This window comes from Salvelinus sp. IW2-2015, linkage group LG22 (assembly GCF_002910315.2).
Source record: "Salvelinus sp. IW2-2015 linkage group LG22, ASM291031v2, whole genome shotgun sequence".
NCBI lineage: Eukaryota > Metazoa > Chordata > Actinopteri > Salmoniformes > Salmonidae > Salvelinus > Salvelinus sp. IW2-2015.
Window position 1 is genome coordinate 16,100,155 of NC_036862.1, and position 12,847 is coordinate 16,113,001.

Below are 12,847 nucleotides of genomic sequence, written 5' to 3' on the forward strand. Positions count from 1 at the left end.
GTGAATGTTGGAAAAAGTACTTGGTTCCTTTCTAAAACTAGCAATGTGAAAGCAAAGATGACTCAGACCACAAAATATGTTAAGTGAACTGTCAAAAGAGTTRAGTCCTCATTCAAAGGCAAGGGTAGTGTAGATACAAAGAACAGTTTTCTATATGTGAAAAAACCCTAACAATACAGTGTGAATGTGAATGGGGCTTGACATGTCAGATACTAACCAAYCCAGAAGCTGGGTTCAAACAAAGCCCTTGCTGCCTTGGCCAATCCATGCAGACTTCCAGGTCTGGCTGAGGAATGTGGAAAGGTCAATGATAAAGGATGGAATGTGAGCTTTAACTGGGATACAGGAGTCAGTCAGTCAGTTCAAAGTACTTTGATAGCCAACACTACATCTGAAATAATCTGTCTGGACTTCATGACAGTCAACGAGAAGGGCCTCCCTAAAATACAAGCCGTCACATAGGCCAAGAAAGAGAGAGAACTATATATATATATATACACTTTTTTTTATACCTTTATTTAACTAGGCAAGTCAGTTAAGAACAAATTCTTATTTTCAATGATGGCCTAGGAACAGTGGGTTAACTGCCTTGTTCAGGGGCAGAACGACAGATTTTGACCTTGTCAGCTTGGGGATTCGATCTTGCAACCTTCCAGTCACTAGTCCAACGCTCTAACCACTAGGCTACCTGCCCCCCATGAGAATAACTTCCTAAACTTCCAGCTTGCAACTCAATAGTCGTAATAATGGTTCTCCTTAGTTGAGCCTGCAGGGGTTTACAAGCCAGGACTTACATTGCATAACGACTCTGGGGCTGTTCCAACATCTTGTCAAACTAAGCTAACAAGCATGTTTGAGATATCAAGCTATGCTGATTCAGTTGAGGAACAAAACAATTACATTTCAAATTAGGAGAGTTCATGTTAACCTGATTGACCGATTCAGTTAAAAGGTAGAGTCAGYAATTCCCGAAGTAAACAGCCGTATCGGGCTGACCTCTGCAACAACTAAGAGCAACAAKATTTGTATATWAAAAAWTAWAAAWAAAATGTAACTAGGCTAAYTTCTCTGCTGTTTYTGTCTGGCTGCCATCACGTTGTAGCTTAGTGAAGCATACCCATGCACATGCRCAGGTAATCCATAGCTGTGTTCGAATACTCATACTAACTGCACTATTTGTGACTTGAATTGAGTACATAGTATGCTTATTGGTCATAGTATGGATATAGTTGTATGCCAAAAGTTCCCAGATGAYGTACTAAATTCACCAAAATACGAAGTATACATGCAGTGGACACTATTTCCATGCCTTTAGGGCCCATAATGCAATTCTTCTGAAAATGGGCGTGGCWTTTTAACCTTTCAGATTTAAAGAAAAATGTCGGAAAACATGCAGCTGAAGACCGACGAGAGTGGATACAAATWCATTGCTTTAATTTAACTAATTATGACAAATGTTTAAAAAAGTAATAAAGTAATGCCTTTTCAAATAAGTTGTTACACATTGGCTGACAATTTGTTAGCTACGCTATCCTTACAAACCGCATAGCATTACAGCAGTATGTTAGCTAGTTAATTCTTTTTTCTTTTTTTATAATTTCACCTTTATTTAACCAGGTAGGCTAGTTGAGAACAAGTTCTCATTTACAACTGCGACCTGGCCAAGATAAAGCAAAGCAGTGCACAGAAACAACAACACAGAGTTACACATGGATTAAACAAGCGTACAGTCAATAACACAATAGAAAAAAGAAGTCTATATACAGTGTGTGCAAATGGCATGAGGAGGTATGGCAATAAATAGGCCATAGTAGCAAAGTATCCATAATTTAGCAGATTAAGACTGGAGTGATAGATGAGCAGATGGTGTGCAAGTAGTGATATTGGTGTGCAAAAGAGCAGCAAAGTAAATAAAACAATATGGGGATGAGGTAGTTAGATTGGGTGGGCTATTTACAGATGGACTATGTACAGCTGCAGCGATCGGTTAGCTGCTCAGATAGCTGATGTTAAAGTTAGTTAGGGAAATGTAAGTCTCCAGCTTCAGCAATTTTTGCAATTCGTTCCAGTCATTGGCAGCAGAGAACTGGAAGGAAAGGCGACCAAAGAGGTGTTGGCTTTGGGGATGACCAGTGAGATATACCTGCGGTGGCGCGTGCTACGGGTGGGTGTTGTTATCGTGACCAGTAAGCTGAGATAAGGCGGAGCTTTACCAAGCATAGACTTGTAGATTACCTGGAGCCAGTGGGTCTGGCGACGAATATGTAACAAGGGCCAGCAGACTACAGCATACAGGTCGCAGTGGTGGGTGGTATAAGGCGCTTTGGTAACAAAACGGATGGCACTATGATAAGACTGATTGATTGATTTAGACTAATTTGCTGAGTAGAGATTGAGAGTATGTGAGTAGAAGCTATTTTGTAGATGACATCGCCGAAGTCAAGGATCGTAGGATAGTCAGTTTTACTAGGGTAAGTTTGGCGGCGTGAGTGAAGGAGGCTTTGTTGCAAAATAGAAAGCTGATTCTAGATTTGATTTTGGATTGGAGATGTTTGATATGAGTCTGGAAGGAGAGTTTACAGTCTAGCCAGACACCTAGGTATTTGTAGTTGTCCACAATATCTAGGTCAGAACCGTCCAGAGTAGTGATGCTGGTCGGGCGGCGGGCGGGCGGGCGGGTGCGGGCAGCGAACGGTTGAAAAGCATGCATTTGGTTTTACTAGCGTTTAAGAGCAGTTGGAGGCCACGGAAGGAGTGTTGTATGGCATTGAAGCTCGTTTGGAGGTTAGTTAACACAGTGTCCAAAGAAGGGCTAGATGTATACAGTCTGCGTAGAGGTGGATCAGGGAATCACCCACAGCAAGAGMGACATCGTTGATATATACAGAGAAAAGAGTCGGCCCGAGAATTGAACCCTGTGGTACCCCCATAGAGACKGCCAGAGGTCCGGACAACAGGCCCTCCGATTTGACACACTGAACTCTTCTGAGAAGTAGTTGGTGAACCAGGCGAGGGAGTCATTTGAGAAACCAAGGCTATTGAGTCTGCCAATAGGAATACGGTGATTGACAGAGTCAAAAGCCTTGGCCAGGTCGATGAAGACGGCTGCACAGTACTGTCTTTTATCGGTGGCGGTTATGATATCGTGGCTGAGGTCCACCCGTGACCAGCTCGGAAATCGGATTGCACAGCGGAGAAGGTACGGTGGGATTCAAAATGGTCAGTGATCTGTTTATTAACTTGGCTTTCGAAGACTTTAGAAAGGCAGGGCAGGATGGATATAGGTCTGTAACAGTTTGGGTCTAGAGTGTCCCACCCTTTGAAGAGGGGGATGACCGCGGCAGCTTTCCAATCTTTAGGGATSTCGGAYKAAATGAAAGAGAGGTTGAACAGACTGGTAATAGGGGTTGCAACAATGGCGGTGGATAATTTTAGAAAGAGAGGGTCCAGATTGTCTAGCCCAGCTGATTTGTACGGGTCCAGGTTTTGCAGCTCTTTCAGAACATCTGCGATCTGGATTTGGGTAAAGGAGAAGCTGGAGAGGCTCGGACAAGTAGCTGCGAGGGGTGTGGAGCTGTTGGCCGGGGTTGGGGTAGCCAGGAGGAAAGCATGGCCAGCCGTAGAGAAATGCTTATTGAAATTTTCGATTATCATGGATTTATCRGTGGTGACCGTGTCACCTAGCCACAGTGCAGTGGGCAGCTGGGAGGAGGTGCTCTTGTTCTCCATGGACTTTACAGTGTCCCAAAACTTTTTGGAGTTAGAGCTACAGGATGCAAATTTCTGTTTGAAAAAGCTAGTTACCTAACGTTAGTTGGCTACTAATACATCGAACTTGCCAGACAGCAGATAGTATATTAACTAACTACCCAACATTTACTGACATGATTATTTACATAATTCTGAGCTAAGTAGTATAGTCGTGTGATTCAATGGATATCTACTCCGATTTCAGAGCAGTCTCGCGTAGAATAACTCATGAATTTACGAACGCTCAACACCTGTTGAATATGGCCGGCGTCAGTAAATGTTGGCAAAAAAAAGCGTAATTAAATTGTTGGCAGCAGCACAGTTAGTSACCAACTCTCTGGATAACATGAAAACAGCCTAAACAGSTCTGCTAGGGTGAGTAAAATGGTCAGAGTGGGTTGTTCTCTCATTTKAATCTGGAAGTAGCTAGCCAACGTTAGCCAGTTAGCTTGGGTGCTTGACTGCCGTTGAACGCTTGGAAAATCCCTACTCCTTGGCCAGAGCGTCCAGTGTGCTCTCTGACCACTCCGAGAGCGAAAACGCTCTGAATTTACGAACAGTCAATCTGACAACACTCTGGATTGACGAACGCCCAGAGAGCACTCTGGCACTCCAGATTGAATTTACAAACACACCCAAAAATCGGAAAATATTTAGCTAGTCATTTGTTATGCTAACAGGCTAGCAAGAGGTTGCATAGCAACAGCATCAACTTCCGGTAGACAGGCGAAGCGCTAGTACCCTCAACTGAAACGATACCGTTCGTTTACAGTATACTWAAATKACCTAATAGTATATTCTCATTAAGTATGTAGTATACAGTATGGGTATTCAAACACAGCTTATGTCACAGTATGCTATTGTGCTGCTGGGCCCAATAACTAGTGGTCTTGCTCAGCCTCTAGAGCAGGGATGGGAAAATCCAGTCCTCGGGGGCCTGATTTGTCACTTTTGCACCAGCCCCAGCTAACACACCTGACTACAATAATCAACTAATCAGGACCTTCAGTTTAGAATGCAATTAGCGTAATCAGCTGTGTTTGCTAGGGATGGGGGAAAAGTGTAACGCCACTCCGGCCCCTGAGGACTGGAGTTACCCATCCCTGCTCTAGAGCTCTCTCCATCTCTCCAACTCTCCAGTGCAAACAGCAAGCCACACAAAGCCTAGCAGCCCATGGAGGGCTGCACCTCAACATAGTAGGTCCACACATCACAAGGGACCTGGGAGAAATCACAGCAAACAGTAAAGATGAAAAAATAAACCGTACTCGTCAACCCACAGTCTCCAATTTCAAAGAAGCTCCGTATGGGGGAGAACATGGATGTACGAATCACATAGCTACAGTTTACACACTGTAATTGGCAAGGTAATGTTGCGGTGCTTAGCCCTGTAATTAGCCTATGCTTTGTTACCATCATCAAAATAAAAATGAAGTCATACTGTCAAGCACAGTAAAAGTTGGCCCACTGGGCTAATATCTAGCTTGTGCAGAGCAGCTTGGAAAGGTTGGTGTAAAATAAATGTATGATATTAATATCAAAATGGCAGTCAAAGCTAAGTCTTTGCTCAGTCTGCACATTCAGTGCTCTTCTTTTCATGCACACAGTGGCAGGGCCTATTCACCGGCAGGAACAAAAACACTGCCTCATTCACTTAGAATATTCCAGGGTTATGTCTGCATAATGCAACAACAGCACCTTTTCTTCTGGTTTTGCACCCACAATTCATTATTCTATTCTCTCATTGTGCAACAGTTAAAGCAGAGGTGAAATGCGGCCAGCCCATTACCCACAATCCCCTGCCAAGCTGTGTACACAAGACCTTTCTATTGCCAGGGAAGCAGGTCCTGGCTTGATTGTGGACCTCTCCGATTGAAACGATTACACATTGCAAACAATTCACTGCACTGTGTGTAGCCTATAGTCTACTACACTGAGCCTATATTACAGTCAGGCTGACCTACACAGAGAGGGCTTTGTTTAAGAGACATAGATGACAAGAGATTCACGATGCTATCACGGTTACCCACAGAGTGACATCAGCCTTGTCTGAAAACAACGCTAGCCAGCTGCAATCACTGGTTAAAGGCAATGTGAAACAAATGCAGGAGAATGAGAATGTGAAGCCAGGGCTGAAGAGATGACCAGTCTACTCCACATATTCAGGACTACAGCATAATATCCTCTGGTCACTCTCCACTCAGTGAGACTAAGTTGCTCCRAAGAGAGTGAGGTCGAAGAGAGTGAGGTAGGACTCAGTGAAGAGAAAGCGAGACAGGAATGTGCAAGCGAGGGAGAGAGAGAAGCACTACTGATGAGAAAGTTTATAATAAAATTATAAAACAGAGAGAGAAAGTGAGTTAAAGACTGAACGAGGCATAGACTCCATCTAGTTGAAAGTTGGAAAGTGAGGCGCCTCCCTGGGTCATGGGCAGATGAAAGCATTTTAATAGCCGAATAGTGAGGCATGCTGTGAAAATAGCAGTAGCTGTGCTAAAGCCCTTCAAATGAAAAGCTGACTCCACCTTTCGCCAGGGCAGAGAGAGAGAGGGCCCCTAAAAAACATGAAATAGTGCATTCAGAAGGTATTCAGACTTCTTGACTATTTACACATTTTGTTACATTAAAGCCTTATTCTAAAATTGATTAAATAAATACCCACTCAATCTACACACAACACCCCATAATGACAAAGYGAAAACCRTTTTTTCCCCAAAAATCTGAAAAATCTTATTTACATAAATATTCAGACSCTTTGCTATGAGACTTGATATTGAGCTCAGGTGTATCCTGTTTCCATTGATCCTCCTACAACTTGATTGGAGTCCACCTGTGGTAAATTCAATTGATTGACATGATTTTGGAAGGCACACACCTGTCTATGTAAGGTCCCACAGTTGACAGTGCATGTCAGAGCAAAAACCAAGCTATGGGGTCGAAGGAATTGTCCGTAGAGTTCCGAGACAGGAATGGGTCGAGGCACAAATCTGGAGAAGGATAACAAAACTTTTCTGCAGTATTGAAGGAATCAAGAACAAAGTGGTATTAATTATTTTTAAATGGAAGAAGTTTGGAACCACCAAGACTTTTCCTAGAGCTGGCCGCCCGGACAAACTGAGCAATCGGGGGAGAAGGGCCTTGGTCARGGAGGYGACCAAGAACCCAGTGGTCACTGACAGTGCTCCAGAGGTCCACTGTGGAGATRGGAGAACCTTCCAGAAGGACAACCATCTCTGCAGCACTCCACCAATCAGGGCTTTATGGTAGAGTGGCCAGGCGGAAGCCACTCCCCAGTAAAAGGCACATGACAGCCCGCTTGGAGTTTGCCAAAAGGCACCTAAAGGACTCTCAGACCATGAGAAACAAGATTCTCTGGTCTGATGAAACCAAGATTGAACTCTTTGGCCTGAATGCCAAGCATCACGTCTGGAGGAAACCTGGCGCCATCCATACAGTGAAGCATGGGTTGCAGCATCATGCTGTGGGGATGTTTTTCAGCAGCAGTGACTGGGAGACTAGTCAGGCTCGAGGGAAAGCTGAACGTAGCAAAGTACAGAGAGATCCTTGATGAAAACATGCTCCAGAGTGCTCAGGTCCTAAGACTGGGRCAAAGGGTCCCCTTCCAACAGGACAACGACCCTAAGCACACAGCCAAGACAACGCAAAAGTGGCTTCAGGACAAGTCTCTGAATGTCCTTGAGTTGCCCAGCCAGAGCCTGGACTTGAAYCTGATCGAACATCTCTGGAGAGAGCTGAAAACAGCTGTGTAGCGACACTACCCAGCCAGCCTTACAGAGCTTGAGAGGATCTAGAGAGGATCTGCAGAGAAGAATGGGAGTAACTCCCCAAGTACAGGTGTGCCAAGCTTGTAGAGTCATACCCAAGAAGAGTAGAGGCTGTAATCACTGCCAAAGGTGCTTCAAAGTACTGAGTAAAGGGTCTGAATACTTATGTAAATGTGATATTTCAGTTACATTTTTTATAAAATTYGCAAAAATGTCTAAAATCTGTTTTTGCTTTGGCATTATGGGGTACTGTGTATAGATTGATGAGGAAAAAATACTTTTAGAATAAGACTGTAACGTAAGAAAATGTGAAAAAAGTCAAGGGGTCTGAATACTTTTCGAATGCACCGTAAATAGGCCTACAGGGTCTGGATTAGCGAGACACCACCAAACAAAACACCACATAGGCTAGCCTACATTACTTTGGTAGCTAAAATGATGAGAAGATGTCACACATAATGGCCATTAACATCTGTACATACACTGGAAGTATGGTTTTGGGCCTAGTCTATGYCCTACATGTTCAGGTTTAACTCATCCACACGCTCGTAAGTGGTCTACAAGCGCGACCAATGAAAGCATGTAGGTCGTCCTCTATAAATCAGCACTAGAGGCAACTGATGCCTCCTATTTCTCTGTCTGATTTATTCAGCTGTGTTTTTCTCCCCTATGGAGGCAACCGTAGGGCTCAGATCAAAAGAACGACAACATGCCGCCCGTGATCATGTGAACCCAGTGTGGCTGCAGCCTCTGATCTAGGGTGTCTCCACTACAACCCCACGCTGCTGCACCACTCCGCTCTCTACTAAAAGGGGATTTATGCAGGCAGAAAAAAGGGAAATGAGAAACGGGGCTAATTGAAGCCTCCTGTTAGAAAGAGAGTTACAATTGTAAGCCTAACTATCGGTGACCTGAATGGTCTGGACATGGAGTTCTCTGAATAACCACCACCAAAAAATACATCCGAGAGCACAGAGCAGTAATAAAACGGCTTTTCTACTGACCACCAGCGAAAGCATAGGCCAGGCGTCCTAGAATTTGCTTCCTATTTTATTCGCTTCCTTGCCAAACTCTCAGAATTCATGGGGGAAAATTTGCCTATGCCACACAAAAATGTTTATCAGAAACGTGTTGGTTCCGATAAATAGCCACCTATCACAGCGGTTGTCGGGGGAACAAACTAAAACAGCCAGTCTGTTTCTGGGCAGTGTGTAGATACCCTGTCAATGTCCTAACAGCACAAAACTGAAGAGCTTAATAACTTGACACATAGCCAAGGTGGTGGAGCACACTAGTCATGACTATTCCAAAACCCCTTACAGCTTATCACTGTGTCTGTTGATCTCGAACACCCATCCCTAACAAACAGAGATGGYGTGGTGCTACAGATTGAGTTCTTGGGGGTGACTGGGTGTAGTGTAGGTCTTTGAGTGGGTAGAATGCAGGGGTTCCGTCTGTGAGACCCTCAGCAGCACTCAGACATGCCAGGAATGTGTGGAGTGCCCGGCACTGATCGCACAACCCTGCTTACTTGCACCCTGTCACACCAGCACTATACACTTATCAGCTGCTAAGTCTCTAAAAGTAAGGATGGAAAAAAAGAGAGGGGGGGTTGTGTCTACACTTGACACTTACATGCAACTTCTGCTATCAGAATAMGAAAAAGGCATTGAAAAGACTGGTATAGATTCAAAAAGCGCTAAGTGGTCTGATTGTGTTCAGATCCTGCTGACCATTTCAGGAGGTGGTCAGGGATGCATTGTGTGCGGATTTCTCCTCAGTCTAGATGCAAATCAGGCTTCCCGAAAGCGCATACAGTGGGCGACATCATCAGCACTCCTCCCACAAGTCTCCAGAAAACCTGTGTTTTGGGACCGAAAGGCACCTTTTCATTATAATGTGTGAGTAATGTGTATGCTGGCATCATAAATGCTACCCAGGTAGCTATTATTTAGAAGAAAAAAAAGGAGTTTGGCAAGAGTTATACTAACCGGTTTGCAATCTCTTTAGCGTTGCWTGCTAGCTAGCTACAGAGGTTAGCTAATGCCATCAGTTGTTATGTTATCATATTTAGCCTATTCCACCRTTTGTAGAATGCATACTGGCATTTGAATATAAACTCAGCAACAAAAAAAACATCACTTTTTCAGGACCCTGTCTTTCAAAGATAATTCGGAAAAATCCAAATAACTTCACAGATCTTCATTGTAAAGGGTTTAAACACTGTTTCCCATGCTTGTTCAATGAACCATAAACAATTCATGAACATGCACCTGTGGAACGGTCGTTAAGACACTAACAGCTTACAGACGGTAGGCAATTAAGGTCAGTTATGAAAATGTAGGACACTAAAGAGGCCATTCTACAGACTCTGAAAAACAGCAAAAGAAAGATGCCCAGGGTCCCTGCTCATCTGTGTGAACGTGCCTTAGGCATGCTGCACGGAGGCATGAGGACTGCAGATGTGGCCAGGGTAATAAATTGCAATGTCCGTACTGTGGGACGCCTAAGACAGCGCTACAGGGAGACAGGACGGACAGCTGATCGTCCTCGCAGTGGCAGACCACATGTAACAACCCCTGCACAGGATCGGTACAGGGCTAGAGTTCAGGATTTCATAGATCAGATAAATAATAATAATTAGGTGAGTGCTTACATTTGTCCTATGTCACATGTACAAATGTGTATTGTGTGTGAATTAGACATTTGTTTTGCATATCCCACTGAGACACCGTCCGGGTGTGGGGTCACGACCAGGGAACAGCCATTATTGATGGCGACCCTGAAGCAATTAAGGTTAAGTGCCTTGCTCAAGGGCACAGACAGATTTTTCACCTAGTCGGCTCGGGAATTCGAACCAGCGACCTACGCTCTGAACCCCTAGGCTACCTGCAGACCTGTTCTTCTTACAAGACATTAAATAAGGCCATAATACAAGGCCTGAATTCTTCAGTAGAGCAAATAGCTAGATTAGACTGCAGCTAACAAAGGTTAGAACCTCAAATCTTGACTTTCCAAACAAAGTAATTGCTCCTCCTACACTAACGTTACAGCAGAGACAACGCACATCACTTAGYTCCCCTAGACTTTAAGGCGTGTTTGAATCGTTAGAGGTAGCTAACAAAATCATTGTTTCTCAGCATAACAGCTAACGTAAACTCACCCCATTCCGTACAAATGTGCCCAACCGCAACATTCATACGAGGCTACAAAGAAACGAATGGGACTGTAGCGACTGTKTTGACTTCAAAATAGGGGGTGTGAACTACGTTTCTATTCAAGCKTTGATCGACATGGTAATGGCTCTATAGTATTGGAGAAAAGTTGAAAGAACGGACCCTCCGTTACGTGTCATGTCGTAACGTACAGCACGCATAAAGCAACTATTTGTCTTACAATCTCTCTCCACCAGGTGTAGCACTTCTCTCATCGTTTAAAAACAAGAAATGGACAGTGACGGGGGTAAGGGGGGATACCTAGTCATTTCTTGCGTCATCATTGCATGCGATCATCATTCTCAAAGCCGCTGTTTACTTCTAAGATCACTTTAGCACCGCCCTAAAAACCYGATTCAAATTCGACACAAACCTTAAAATAGGTATGTAATGACACATTATATAAACTCTTTATAGTGTTTTATTTACATTTTAGAGGCGATAAGGTGATAAGTTGGACAGATTGAGTGAAAAAATTCAATTTTCCCACAACATCTCTCCTTCTCACTATCACGCATTAGTTTCGCTTCCCCACCCGCCATTTTTTWAAAGACCCGACGGAGCTGATTGCCTTGWTGAATTATGCAGAAACGGGCAGTGTGGGGGTCATGTAATTGATTCTGTTGTAAAGGGGAGAAATGGTGCTTTRCAATGGTATTGACATTACAGTTGATCTGGAAGTATTACGTTTTTGGGGCGCTAAAATAAGGCGATGTACAAAAGTGAGTGAGTTTACGTTATAGTACTTTGAGGTGCAAGGTTTCTAGCTATAGCAGTGGATTACTAACAAACCTGAACCAAGGTAATGTTAGTTTACCAGTTGGATTTGTCAGCTCACTAAACTAGCTTAGAGGTTGTCATTGGCTGCTAGCTAGTTATAGTAGCTGCTATATTTTTCCAATAAAAGAGTAGCATAACGTTAGTTATAGTAGCTGCTATATTTTTMCAATAAAAGAGTAGCCTAACATTAGTTATAGTAGCTGTACATTTTTACAATAAGAGTAGCCTAACGTTAGTTATAGTAGCTGTATATTTTTACAATAAGAGTAGCCTAACGTTAGTTATAGTAGCTGTATATTTTTACAATAAGAGTAGCCTAACGTTAGCTCTTGTGGCTCATTTTACTGGGTTAGCTGGGTTTCCCGATCCATCATCAATTACTTTATTGCATAAAGGTACTCTTATTCTAGAAAAGTCAGTTTTTTGTTCACTAGCCAAACTATCCAAACAAATTCACTTTAGCTAGCCACTTGTTAGCTAGTATTAATGGTAGCAACCAGCTAGCTAGCTTAACTTAGTTTGGGCTGGCTAGCTAAGATAGATAGCTAACAGTAGGCGCAGCTGAATGAATGAAATAMATTATTAGTGTCATAATTACCTTAAATTTCCTTTGTACACCGCTTAAATGGCACCAAATCGACAAATAGTTTATTGATTCGCTTAATAAAAGAAGCTGCCCAAATTCAGTAACATTAGACGAAGTCTCACTTTCTTGTCGCCATGTTGAGGCTGCTGGTGGTAATACTRCATCCGGGGAACTGCTACGACTACAAGCTCGAGCTCCGTAGCAACCAATACAATCATACTGATTGATTAAATTATTATATATTTGATTTGACTGATATGACATCAGGAACCGTTCACTATTAACTTTGCCAAAATCACAGTTGGTTTAACACTAAAAGGAGGGTAATGACTAGGGAGTTCAGCATGGTTGCCCCAGAGCCATTTATGTATCTAAATATACAGCTCTGGGTTACCCCATAAATGCAACTCTATGGCAAACCATGTTCAATCGAGAATTACCACTGAACATGCTTTTTAGTCCAGGGTATGCTACAAACCTCAATATAATGCCCTGGGTATGTTACATCTCAACATAATGGAAGGTGAGCCCTTTAACTCCCCCTCATGGTCCCCTTACCAAAATACAAAGAGCCTACCTGTCATGTGCTTTTAGTGTCACCATAGCAACATACCACCTCCAATAAACTGAAAGAGCATCAGCACCACAAAAGGATGATGGTATTAGAATATATCTACATGGGTTAAAAAAAGGTTAAAGGCTCATTGGCATCAAATATTTGAGAGAACAAA

General features: G+C 43.2%; 1 protein-coding gene across 2 annotated transcripts in view; it reads right to left on the reverse strand.

Moving 5' to 3' along the window:
* LOC111982821 (serine/threonine-protein kinase PAK 4) overlaps positions 1–12,279 on the reverse strand; it is a 32,835-nt gene extending 20,556 nt beyond the window's left edge. For both annotated transcript variants that reach the window (XR_011473851.1, XM_024014429.2), the window contains exon 1: positions 12,129–12,279. The gene's annotated coding sequence lies outside the window, so the exon portion shown is untranslated. The remainder of the gene's footprint in view (positions 1–12,128) is intronic.
* Between the last annotated feature and the right edge of the window lie 568 nt (positions 12,280–12,847).